This window comes from Apteryx rowi, unplaced genomic scaffold, assembly GCF_003343035.1.
Source record: "Apteryx rowi isolate R43461 unplaced genomic scaffold, aptRow1 scaffold_612, whole genome shotgun sequence".
In the NCBI taxonomy this organism is placed as follows: Eukaryota; Metazoa; Chordata; class Aves; order Apterygiformes; family Apterygidae; genus Apteryx; species Apteryx rowi.
Genome location: NW_020450886.1, coordinates 397,257 through 410,895, shown reverse-complemented (window position 1 = coordinate 410,895; position 13,639 = coordinate 397,257). Strand labels below are relative to the sequence as shown.

Here is a 13,639-nt window from a genome sequence, read left to right as displayed (position 1 = left end):
AGCCAGCCGCGGCCGGGCCCTCCGCCCCGGCGGCGCCGAAACTTCTGCGCCGCTGCTCGCCCGGGGCTGTGCCGAGGCGGCAGAGGGACCGGGCATGCAGGGTGATGCTCCTTTCGGTAGAGCCTCCTGCTTTCCGGGAGCCTGGGGCTCAGGGACTGTGCGAGTCAGCAGAGAGTATCTTTGTGCTTAACAGCCCTCGATGAGTTTGTCTTCTGAGAATTGATTGCTCCTGGAATCTGGGTGCATGTTTAGCGTCCACGGGTATTTGGAAGTAAAGGCTTCCCCACACTGACGAAATCTGTGAAGAACCATCTGCTTTTGTTTGGAGGAGGGCTTGTGTGAGTGTGTGTTTTTTGTYAAGCCTGCTTTCAAATAATTGGTTTCTCTCTGACTTCGTGTTGTGAGAACCATAGTACTCATCTTACCTATGCCACTCATCATAGATTTCTACTGCATTCGCTCTTTGGTTGTATCTGTTCTAGGCTTGAGACCCAAAGTTTTGCTTCCTAATGGGCGATAGCCCTCCATTTCTCTCTTAATACTTATTACCTATCTCTSGATCTTTTCAGTTAACTGTTCTGCTTTTGAATTGGGAAGAGGATCCTATCTTCCTCTGCATTTGAGAGGCAGACAGACCATGGATATGTTTACCCTGGTGTAAGAATGAATCAGTTTTGTAGTTTCTAACTTCATGATAATGTCGTCTAGCTCAATGCTCACTAGCAGTAAAATAGCTAACACTTTTGTGAAGCTGTTTAATATAATGCAGGGTCTTTTTTTCTGAGGTTTAAGAGCTCAGAATCTATCATTGTAAAAGGAGAGTTAGGATTGCTTTGTTTTTTCAATTATTAAAAGAAGTTACAATACATGGAAATGAGTAACTGCTTAACAAAATGTTTTTATTCCCCAAATTATTAAAAAAAAAAAATCAAGAAAAAAAATCTTAGAGTGTTTATGRTGTTGATGCTCTCTCATTAGCATAGAGATAAGCAGGTGGACTTTGGCACTTGGCTATAAAACTAATGTAGCTGTTTTCCTAGACTCTGTTGACTCCAAATGCTGTRTTTTTCTTGAGTTTAAACACTTGGAGATGGATATTCCTAAATAACAAGTGAATATTGCCAAAATAAGGAACAAATGAGTAGTGACTGCTGATATAATTGCAGTTTCTATGGTGCTGATAAAAGGARCATGAAACACTGCATCTCAAAAGTTGTTAGGGGCTTGAGGCTTTTGTGGTGCTGTGCTGTGTGGGTGTGAGGTGGGGTCTTCCTCTTTTCCCTAACACCCTAGATCACAGGTTAGAGAAAGAAGTGGTGCTGCAGTCTCCCAGACCTCTTCCTTGCCTGCCCCTTGGGGCACAGGGCTTTCTCTTCCAGTGCAGACACTCCTGCAACTGCTCCCTTCCTAGGGCTGGCCCTGCATACCCCCTGTCTCCGTTTGGCAACAGCACTTTGCCGGGGTGTGGGCAGAGCGCTTTCGGCCCCTTCCTCTCCCCTCTACAGAACAGAGCTGTGTGCGTAGCGCTGCCCTAGCCGTGGGGAAGGGAACGGGGTTGAGGGGTGTATGTGTGGCAGCAGCACAGCAGAGATGGACTGAGCTGCGCAAGGCCATATGCGGTACGATGTTAGGTTAATATCTGTATACTGCAATACTGCAGTAGTACTGCTACTTAATGACTTTAATGTACACACAGAACTGTGATTTGAATGTGGCATTGCTGTGTTAGATCACCACTGCAACTGGGTGACTTAAACTTTTTAAGCAAAGCTTTAATTCTAAGGGTAGTGGGAGAGAAAATATGTAACTTTGAAATTTAGCTTTTGCAAGCCCATGTTTTTAAAGCCTCTGAAACAAAACTGAAAGTGATTGCACCTTCATTGCTGTCTCATAGGCTGGATCTGGCTTGTGAGTTTGATTACTGAGGTTTTTTCCTGTACAGGGCACTGTGGAGCAAAGGAGTCAGGGAAGAAGTTGCTCCTACAAGGAATAGAGGCTCTGTATAAGTCCAGTGAAAACAGAAACATAACTACCTGAAACTTGGAAGGGAAAAAAATCTCTTAGGTATATAAATGGATAAATGTTAGTTTCTCTTTAATGACTTAAACCTCAGTTTCAARATATTTTTCTGAATGTATTTAGCTGCACTGCTCAGCTGCAAAACTTATTTTTTTTAGCTTATCTTGATAGCTGATGGGTAAAAATCATTAGAAACGTGGAAGAACTCCGCCTCCATTGTTSACATGATGTCTAGTAATGCCCAGTACTTGTTATCCTAGAGATAATCTCTAATTAGCTATAGAGGAGTTGGATTTCTGGACCAATCCGGTGGACCACCTCATCCAGTACAGTCACATGGGCTTTTTTGGGTGGTGCTGGTGGGAGAAGTGCTATAATGCCACAGTAGGCATCACCTTCCCCATTTTTTACTGTATAATCGTATGATTTTATGTTGCTTCCACAAACTTCAGGGATTGATAATTCAGAGTATTCTCCATATTGTTGTCAATATCTAGTCTTTGTACCATAAGTTTTTGACATCAGCTTGTTCCTGAATTCTGCATTTGGTGCTAGCTTTAAATTTATCACTGATCAATTAGTCAATGTCCGTTTTGTTAGACGGAAACTCCTAGTCCAGACTCCTTTTGTGTTTTGCTTATAATGTAATCACCCGCGGTCTTTTCAGTCTTAAGAAACTTCATAGCTTCAACTATCACTAGACATGAATTTTTACCTAAAGGCTTTACTATCTATATAAAATTGATCAGTTTAGTTCAAACCAATGACATTGTAAAGGAGGTCTGGAGGAATTGTAATTGAAAAGCTCTGGAATGCTTTTTTGAAAACTACTGTTTGAAGGAAGAGGTGGGGAGAAAGGGATGTTTACAAATTATAAATAGCTTTTTGTATTTAAAACGTAGGTCTTCTAGAATGCATCAAAGATAGGTTTCTCTTCCCTGTGCTGTGTCTGCTTGCTCTGAGAACTAGGAAGGCAACATTATTGATCTTGTACCAGTCTGCAGTTGATCAGCGGGGTTGCAGTTGAGTGATACAGGCCTGAGCTCATGGTTTTTCTGTGTTAACTACCTAGGCAGGTAATCCTCTCTGRTATCCCCTCTGGTATGTTAGTACATTGCTTAATGCTTTGACTCTCTGACTTGGTTTGAGTAAGCTCCTGCTCTGTGTCTCTRATGACCTCTTGCAGTCAGTGTAGCCTTGTGCTGAGGTCTTCTAAGAGAAACTTAGCATTATTTTCCTTCTTTTAAATGATCAGATTTATTCCAATCCTTGCTTGCGTGGGAGAGGAGTTTTCTTAAATGTTTAAGAAATAGTCTCTTCTGTGCTTGGGAATTTTGAAAGAACAGCTTGTATATCCTGACTTAATTGTGCTTTTTGCCTTTAAAAGGTTGCAAGCTTTCTTCAGAATCCCTTAAGCTTACACCATACTTATTTGAAATATGCAAGTATATAAAAGGGGGAACACCATATTACTGCCCTGGCTTATGTTTTAAATCTTCTTTAGAAGGGAAAGAATATTTGTTCAAAACACCATGTTGCATCAGTTGCGTTATAGTCTCCATCTTAACTATTAGAGTTCAAATGGAAATTCTTAGCTTGTACTTTCTCAGCTGCCTTTTGATCAGCAAGTCTGACCCAGGGATAACATTTTAACTAAGAAAATTGGAAAAGCATGAGTCCTGTCCAAGTAGYAGTCAGTTCTTTGTGTGGAAGATGGACTGAATATGAATATGCTTAAGTTATTTAGCTATTGGGAGTCGGTATTTTGAAAACTAGTAATAAAGAGTTGTGAGCTGCTGTTTAAAGTCCACTCTATGTTGTTAGAGATCAGCATTCGTCATAGCTGTCCACTAGATTATGTGAAAGAGATCATTTAAGCCCTTTCCTAATGTATGTTTGTGCTTGCACTGTTTGACCTCTCTAGGCTAGCAGCAGATGAAGCCACGACTGAAATGACTGGAGAGATTTATCCCCCAAGCTTTGGAGGCTGGATTTATAAAATTCTGTGTATTACCCATTGCATTATGTCAGTGTTAGTGTTGTGCTTAATCTAGATATGGAGATGTGATTTTGTGTTCAGTTTGGTTTGCTTCATCAAGTCTGGACTCTAAAAGAAAATTAAGACTCTTAATTTATGAGCACCCTGCAAATTAATTGTTATAGAATGTGTATTTCCTTTTCTAAGATAGCAAAACTACACTGGGTTCCACCCTAATGACTAATGCTATCGTGTGGCGTCTTTGCACAGTAATGTGTAATAACTTGAAATAGAAGTATGAGAGGTACTTGTAGTAGAGAAAGGAGTATATATGAGTAAATAACCATTCATCATCTGGAATAAAATTTTCTGTGTAGTGGGGAAAAGGATCAAAAGACTTTATGCTGCATGTAGTCTGAGAAAAGAATGTGTTTTTTATCTTTTAATTGAGTATTAGGTGACTACAGGCAGTTTATTGCCAGTCTCTTTATTTGACTTCTCAGTAGAAAAATGCTGAAAGGTATTGACTTTCACTTTGCTTGCTGTGTCCATAGCAGTATAAAAATGTGGGTTTTCTAATTGTGCTTTTCAGTAATTATATTTAGATTCTTTACTGGGGGAGAGGAGCAATGAGTAAGTTAATGTACCCCCTAAATCAAGTGTCAGCTGGAGTTTTACAAACAAATGGATGGAGAAATTATGGTAGTACAAAATAATTTTGCAGTCAGAGGCTAGTGTCCCATAGAGATTTTAGGGGCGGGTTTCCATAGTATTATATGCCACTGAGACTTGTGAACTCCTTATAAACCTGGATTAGTTATGAATCAAGCTGTAATTCTGTCAATGGTCTTTGGCTGACAGTTATGTGCTTAAGTTATAAAAGTAACTGCAGGTACAGAGCCATCAGAAGTGTCATCTTCTAGGCACTGTCCTGAGGAATGATCTTAAAATGTTTGAGTAAGGAAGTTCTTTAGTTGAATGTTTGTTGATTAAAACGTGATAATCATTTTAATTTGAAGAACTGCCAGATTTGTGCGTGTGTTTGTGTGGGGAAATACTTCAGGACTCTCGCAGCTGTTAAGTGTCATGCTGTGCTAAAACTAGCACTAGCGATTGGGTCCAAACTAGTTCAAAAGTGCTGAGAGACAGAGAGATGCAAAATGCAATTACTTAGGCCACAGAACTGTCTGTGGAAGAACAACTGCTCGATTCTGATTAATATCTTAGCAGAGTAGAGTTCTGGGCATCTGCAGTTACAGACTTCCTTCTTGTTTGTAGAAGGGAGTTTAATATATGATTTCTGTTGACTTACCAGGAATTCTTTTGATGGCTGGTAAAAAAAAAAAAAAAGTCCATAAAGGCTATTAATGTTTCTAGACCACTGAATGTTTGATCTTAGTGATGTGATTTCTTTTAAAAAGCAAGTGCAGATAAAGATAGTAAAAAAAAAAAGCTTATTGCTTGTAACTAATACTGTCCAGGTTTGCTTTATTTGTATGCAAAGTGAATGCTAGCAAATTCAAGCATGGACATGAATGTAATGCTGTTATGTACCATAGTTTCTTCTATCTGAAGATCTTCAGCTGGAAAAATCTCAGTAAATACAGTTTAAAAAACCCACAAGCATATTATGAGATATAAGGTAAATGAAGGCAGACGATGGTCAAGAAGTTGAATGTGGCATGAAGAGCTTGGTGGTCTAAGCTGCTTTTGGAGCTGGAGGTGCACTCTGTGGCACCATGTCAACCAAACGTATATGTGTGCCCCTTTCTTTGGGGATGTGCTGAATATAATATGTTATTGGACTGATGAGAAAGTTCCTCTCTAGCTCCTCTCCCCTCTTCCAAGGAAACGGACATTTGAAACAAGCCAATATTAAGTGCAGGGAGTTGGCTGTATTCTGAATAGGTTATTCTACTTAGTAATGTAAAGGTCTTCCTTCTCTCCCATCAAGTTGGGAGAGAAGTTGTGCATCTGTCTTACTACAAGCCCTTTTCAAGGCATGTTCCTCCTGTAATTTAACATTATTGCAGGAATGGTTGCTTCTGTCATTAACAGGCGGCACTGGATTTGTTTTCTAAAGTAAGCTGCATTGAATCAGATACGCTGGTTAAGAGAGGCAGGCTGGACTGAGTCTCAGGTGACAGGGAAGGGAAACGCAACATTTGAGCTGGGAAACAGTCAACCCATAGTCTTTCTGCTTTCCTCTTACAAAGCAGCAGGAAGTGGTTTTTTGTTTTCTTCTTTCTTTTTTTCCTCCACTGTAATGATTGTCTGTCTACCGAGATGGATTTATATACTGTTAGCAGTCCTGTGTTGCTGCTAGTTTGTGAGACACTTGGAGAGGAAAAGCTGTAGGCATGTTAGATGGTCATGGGGCTGTTACATCCAGCAACTTACTCCAGTCTAGTTATGAAATGAAAGTAAGGCTAAAAGTTGCTGAAGCTGAGTCAAACTTGCTAAAATTTCCTGATGAAAGGGGGCTAATGTGTTTCTGAAGGCTTCTCTTGCGCACAAAATGAGCTGTTTGGTTAGTTATTCATAGTTTTAAGTGTCTCAGTGCTTGCATTCATTACTGATGCTGTTGAAGGAATTGCTAATATGCAGGAAAAATTTGTACCAGTGGGTGAGACTGAAAATAGCGTATGCCAAAATTGCAAATTTAAATGAATTTGAAATAGTAATTTAGAAAGTTTTTTGGAATAAATCCAATTTTATATTATAAATCCAGAAGGACATCTTTAGGGTCATTAGAGTAAGATGAAAAGCTGAATAGGAGTGGTTTAAAAGGGAAAATTGAAGGACGGCAATGCTGGAGGACTAAACTTGAGAAAATGCAGTGAAGTTCTTGGGATAGCTGTGGATTTGGGATTCGGGAAATACAAGGTCTGGTCTTGTTGCTGGCTGAGCTGGATGACTGTGGACCAACTGCTTCATCTTTGTACCTCGTTCCCTACACCTTCAAAACAGGGATAGTTTTATTCCTTGTTAAGTGCCTTGAAAATTACTATTGTGAAGGGTTGTGCRAGAAATAGGTGGTGTTGATGGTATAAAGGAGTTTAAGCAAAAGGTTTGGGGGGCAGGGGGGAAGCGTATTCGGTTCCTGGCAGTATGAATATCCTGTAGCCTTTTAGATTTCATCTGAAAGTGTGTTGCAATGGTTATGGTTTCCAGTTTTTGTTCCACTTGAGCCTGAAACTGTAGCTCAGTCTTTGTATGCTCTTATCTTTGGGTGGCTGGTAAATGTGTTTCACTTCCAGTGCTTCGCGGCTTCTGGATTTTGCTCTGTTTTTCTGACAGAAAGATCATTCTGTGTTTGTAGTGAAGAGCAGGTTTGTCTACGCTTGTTCCCAAACATCTGCTCCAAACATTAACTCCCAACATAGGACTGCAGTGCTGGAAGAGCAGATAGAATTGCTGTCTTAGAGAAAGCAGACCTGTTCGTAGGTGGGTTTTTTCTTTCTCCATTTAGTGAGGAATTGTAAACTTTTTTTTTTTAAYGTGGAAACAATTGGAATTAAAATATATGGGTATAGGGGTCATTTTATGATGCTTAAGAATCTGCTGAATATCTTGTCTGCCTGTAGCTGGTGGCCTCTGCTTAGCAGGGAGGAATTGTGCCTGTGATACAGACTGCTTCGGAAAGCCTTTCCGTAAAAGTGAGTTTACCAACTGGAACATGGCTGAAAGATGTGTCGTAGGGCTTTGGTAGCTGCTCTGCTTTCCTTCTGAAAAGCGTGAGGGTGGTTTGCGTATGTTTATATGTTAACTACTGCTAAGCTTGGCTGTGGCAGTTGCAAACACGCAGTTGGCCTTGTTTAACTGACATACTGACTTTTTTTTTCTGTTGCTTGTCACTTCCTTTTCTGAACTCAACTGGACTACTGGCTGAACCACTTAAGCAGTCCTAAATAGTGGCCTGTGTTGCTTGAGAACCCCAAAATCAAGAGATTGCAAGAAAGACGTTTCTGTTTCAGCACTGGGGTGTGCTGCCTTCAGGTAGCATAGGCTGCTTTAAAGCTTTTTAATCTATGATTTGACTTTTCATATTCTGTTTTTGTAATAAACTAACTATTATAATTTAGATCAAACTCAGTTTGATTTCTCTACACAAAGCTAGGTTCTTGCTTTTCTATGCTATACAAACTCACTAAAGACACCTTAATTTCTTGTGACCCAAATGAGTTAAATGCAGAAGTGTACTTAGTGTTGGTACCACCACTTTGCTGAGCCCATTCTGATGGCTCCTGCTGTTTTTATGTCTCTTTTCTGATACCAGGTGATGACACTTCTGTTCCTGTGTGTTTTAAAGAGCAGGACTTGATCTTTGCTACCAGCTTTAGTCTTCTGTTAACAGACCTGTTGAAGAAGCAATGAAGGTCTAACACTTAAGGTATAAGCATTCACTTTGACTGTTTTGTGTTCTCTGTGCTCTGTTACGCATTTGTTCTACATTTAATTAAAACCAGTGGAACTTGTTGTCTTTATTTGAAGCATGACTTCTGGTAGCAGAATTAAATTCAGTGTTAACTACTCATATTATTTCCCTTCTAGATCATCTTTTTAACACAGTCATTCAGTCCTATCTGGAAAAAAACATGGAAGATGAAAGCAGGATTAGCTGGTACTGTATCTGGAGATGATATGTGATTGGTTCTTACTTAGACCTTACTGCAGTGGGATGATATTTTATTAGCTTGACTCACTTCTGGATTTCAGTTTAGTTGCCTTGTTCTGTTGTGTTAGTCTGGGAAGGAACATGGTATTGCTGAGAGCTCAGCAAACTTGTAAAAATAGCCAAAGTGAGTGTTCACCTAAGTAGTGGTCAATTTTTCCTTGTCTGTAAGCTTTATTAGTCAGTGCAGCAAAGCCTGGGATCTCTTCAGCTGTGTGTTTCTGTATATGTTTTTCTTCCGATCTCAGTTTTACAGCAAGGGTTGGATAATGATGGGTATATCACTCCTACTAGGCCAATAGATATGAGTTTAGGATAAAGTGAGCTGGCACTGAAAGCTGAGACTGTGCCAGTGACATCTGGATTGGTGGGAGAAGTGCTTGAAACCCCCCAAAAGTCAATTGTGTCTGAAGGACTGGTGAAATCTGTAGTACCTACGCCGGAGTTCAAATCTGTCTCCTAGGCTTGGTTTGCCTGTGTCTTGACAGCAGTAAGGAGTTATGTTTTCATCAGGAAATTTTGTTTGAGATGGCATGAGGTTTATATATATGTGTGTGTGTATATACACACACACACTCACTTTGCAGAAAAGTGTTTGGTAAGAACACTTTCAATGTAGCCTATGATCAGTGCTCAGAGGTTTCATTAGTAAGAAGTTTCTAAAGCTTCTGCTCTCGTGTCTCAAAGTGCATATTCTGTGAAAAAGTAATTTGTTCCAGTGGCAAATGGGGGGGGGGGCGGTTCTTGGAGAACAGACAACAGAGATTGGTGGCATCTTTAAATATGGAGCTCTGTTCTTTACTGTAATACTACCTGTGATCGCTCAAATGCTTCTAAATTAAGTGAATTTGCAGAGAACTTGYGTTCTCAGAATTTGTTTCCCCTATTTGGGAGAAAGGCGGTATGTTAGAGAAGAACTGGGGTGTCACAATGCTGGAAAAGTGCAGCAGTTTTCCCCACGTTGTGGGGGAGAGATCCTCTAGGAAGTGGGAGAGGGCTGCTGGTGGCCTTATGTGTACTTAAACTGGATTTAACTTGCTTCGGGTGCAGGCAGGGTTTTGAAACAGTAGGTCCCACACTTAGTTTGAGGTTTTAGCCTGTGCACTGGAGGGCAGGGAGAGCTGCTTGTAGGTGGAGTGGTTAAAAGGCTGTATTTTCTCTCAGTACCATATTGAGTTTTGCTGGGAAAATACTAAGTGTGTGGTGAGAGTGGGTCATGCATGTGACCCTAGTATAAGCAGGAAGATTGGTGAGTTTACAGTAGTTTAACACTGGCTCAGTTATTCTTGCAGAGCACAATACACGTATTTTGGCTGAGTTTGAATATATGAAATGGCAGCTGATGTTTGGCCTGCTAGCAGATTTTAGTTTTCTGTTTTAAAACTTTTGTCCATCTTGATTTCTTGCTGGATATTTTTTGCCTGCTTTGTTTAAAAATTAGTTTCATAAGCATTCATACTTCACAAAACTGCTAACCAAGAACATAACTATGAATATATAGTACCATTTCTCTTCTGAGCTTTAGCACGGAAAAGGTAACGGTTGTACAGCTTGCTTTGAAATGGACTTCTTTTGAAAGTGGAGAGTCATTTAATTGCTGTAGCGTGCTTAAATACATTAAGTCCCGGTTAATTAGCATTTAGCAAGAGAATACCTACTGCTTTTTGCCATAAAAGAATTGAATAAAGTTCTAGTTTCAACAGTGGTGATAGATACTGGTATCGCCCGCAGAACTGAACTTATTTCTGTGTAACATAACATGAACCACTTGTACTTTTCTCTTGCTCAAAGAGCATAAGAAGAAAGCTTGCAACTGCACAGGTTCCGTTATTTCTGGATTAAAGAGGCAGGATGTTCTGGTTAATGGCAAAAGTAGTTTTATGTTGGCAGCATGTTGAGAGTGTTTGTCTAGTTCTCATATATAACTGGGGGATAGTCTGAAGTATTAACAATATTCAAGTACTTCATGGTCAGGTTGTTGCTTATTGCAATCTCACTACAACAAGTAGTGTGTTTAAGCTTTTATTTAGCTTAAGCCGTTGTGGGTTCCAGGCTTGCATTTTAAACGCGCAGGATGTGCTAGTATTTTTCATCTATCTTGACCAAAACAACAGAAAAATTGGGGCATTTTACCACTGAAGCTAGCAGCTGTCCCATAGGTGTGTCTAACTAGAGGAGGCTTAAATTATTACCTTTCTTCTGAAGTGGGTTAACTAGAAAAGTTAATGTTTATTCCTGACTCTAGCTAGTGCTGAGACTACTGTTAAAGATTTTCTTCTTTCTTAGTAGTATATCTTGTGCTAATTAAGCCGAAGCAATAAAACTTGTTAGTAGTTACTGGATGCTTTCCACGTGATTATTCTAAGCTCTCAGAAGTGGTAGAGATTTTCTGTCCAAAACTTTATATATAAAAATGGTAGGTTAAAAACGGTTATTCTGCTCATCTGTATTCCGTCAGATTTAGGATCTATTTCACTGTGGGATTATTATAGCACTCACTGATGGTGAGAGTGCTGGATCATCTTTTTTGTGTCCCCCTCTTCCCCCCCCCCCCCGACTAGTAGGAATTGTGTAGCATATTTATATATTCAGCTATAATTTATCATTCAAATAGCTTTTGTGTTTCTGTAGTATACCAAGGAGGGGAAGATGGACTCCTATTTCTAGTTTGCCACCCTTTTCTTAGTGGCGTTACAGTCTTTTCAGGTTGACGAAGCTGACATTCTCAAGAAGCAAAGATGTAAACCCATGGTTTTTTTTTTCCTCTGCTTTTCTGTTTAGATGATCTTAAATAACTTAGATAAATCAATAGTAGAAACTATACCCTAAATTCTCCATCTGCCTTTAGACTTGGCAGAACCTGAGCTCTCCCCTTATTTGCCAAGGGTTTGGAAGTCAGACCTGTCTTAAATGTTAGTTGGAAATAGCCTTCTCTTATGACCACACTCCTTCTTTGAAAAGCCTCCTTTTTAAATAGGTTACTTGTTCGTTGACACAGTTAAATGTGAACTTAGAATAGGTTCATCTTCCGTGCTCGTTTGCCAAGATAGTCTCTGGCGAAAAGAAAAGCTTGCACTGATCAGCTTTGACCAGTGTGTGGTAGATGAGTAATTTTCATTTTTGTTATGCTCCTGTGTGAGAAACTTGTAGTTCTAGATGCTTGTGCAGTTCATAAGTTTCAGCTTCACTGGAAACTTGTATGGCTGATATGTGATTCAGTGATTGACAAAGCTGGTGTATTAATTTACTGCATTTCCTTTTTCCCTTATTGCTGGGTGACGCTTCTGGCAAATCACCTTATGCCCCAAATGCACAGTCAGGACCTTGAAGGAGGAGTGGGGCTGTCTGTTATCAGTTAAGAGCCTTAAATCCTTAACCAACTCAAATAATATGTGCTTTTAACAAGTGCAATGTCTTTAATGAACAAAGTGGGACATTATGTGAGGAGAGCTGCATAGCTATAGCTGTCTAATATTCATTGCAATGAATCTATATGGAACAATAGAGCAAGAGAGATGCAGTGCTTTTCAGACAGAGCGTAGAAGAGCTGTCTTCCAATTTAATTCCCCATTGATTGATATATACTGAAGCAGAAGGTATAATTGGACACTATGTCACATTAAGCAACTGCACAATTTGAAAAATCAATTTCTCTTAATGCTTGTCACTGCTAGGAAGATGCTATTCAACATCTGCATGAAGAGCTCCTTAATGGAGCTTGTTGGCATCATTAAAGAATGTGTTGTCTCATAATCCGGTAATGTGATATGCACATAGACCTATTCTTCAGGGACTCTTTTCTCCCTGTCCTTCCCACTCATGTATTCTAGAAATGCTTTTGAAAGAAGCACCATTTTACTGGTTCCAGTACCTCTACCCCTCAGTCATTTCACAGAAAGTAACAAACTAAATTAATTTGATGCTTACGGACTGTCTTTAAACAATCCAAACAGATTTTTCAGAGGAGAAATCTAAACTTTGAAATGTGAATTTTGTGTACAGTAGGGATAATTCATGCCTAGCTCTCCCCTTCCTCCCGTCCCCCTTTGTCATTGTTGTAATCCCTACTCTGAAACTGGTTAAATGTAGCATGATCACTTGTAGGTATATCACATGAGATGAAGACACCTCATTAGATTTATTTTAACTAGTGGCTATTGAAAGTCAAATGAGAACTTCATACCTGTGTTCAGTTCAATGATGGTCTGGTTTGTGCTCCTTGGTCTTCAAATAGAGCCACAACCGTAATGCACCTTATCTCCGGATTGCATTGGTGCTGGAAGGGATTACTGCAGATGTACTTTAGACAGTTTTTTCTTATTAAGATTGGTGAAAGTGATGCCTTTTTTTTGCTGAAAGGGATGTGGTTGCAACATGTCAAATCTAGTTTTACAATGACTTTATCAAAACAGCAGTTATCAGTGGCTCAATGTCATCGTACCCTGGGAAAGGGGAACGCCTTCAGGCAGCTAGCTGGCTGAATGTGCTCGTTGTTTGGAGAACTGTTAAATGTGCAAAGCAAAAGTAGCTGCTGCAAATCTTAGAGTGACGTCATCTCTTTGGAGATTGCAGTAACTGAGAACTGAATTTGTCTTGTATTAAACTTCTGTGATCAGCGTTTTGCTGTCAGTCTATCTGAGAGATCTCAACTTGGATTAAATACTTACGTTGGAAAGCTTAGATATGAGAATTTTAACCTGTGTTATCTTAACAACAGGCAGTCTACAGCTGTACTTGTATGAGGCTATATGCAGAATCCTGATGTTGGTCATAGCCTTTGGCTTGCATTGAAACAAGTAGTTGTAGTAAGAGTTTTAAAATGCTTCCTAAATCTGGAATACCTGTGACAGATAAACCAATCACTTGAATCAAAACACTTCTCACTGTTTCTCAGTGTCAAATCATTAGTAGTCCATGAATCTAATATTAGCAGCATGAAAATGATCCAGGTCTTTTTGCAGTTTTCA

At 39.7% G+C, this 13,639-nt stretch overlaps 1 protein-coding gene across 4 annotated transcripts in view; it reads left to right on the top strand.

The window, feature by feature from the left end:
• The window catches only part of UBAP1 (ubiquitin associated protein 1), a 36,398-nt gene that overhangs the window by 403 nt on the left and 22,356 nt on the right, over window positions 1–13,639 (top strand). The window contains exons 1-3 of one of the 4 annotated variants that reach the window (XM_026083724.1): window positions 7,888–7,996; window positions 8,277–8,390; window positions 8,552–8,621. The exons of 1 other annotated variant lie outside the window; for it this stretch is intronic. The gene's annotated coding sequence lies outside the window, so the exon portion shown is untranslated. Of the gene's footprint in view, window positions 1–635; window positions 658–7,887; window positions 7,997–8,276; window positions 8,391–8,551; window positions 8,622–13,639 lie in introns of those variants that run through there. 2 more of the 4 variants (XM_026083722.1, XM_026083726.1) reach the window with 2 other exon arrangements.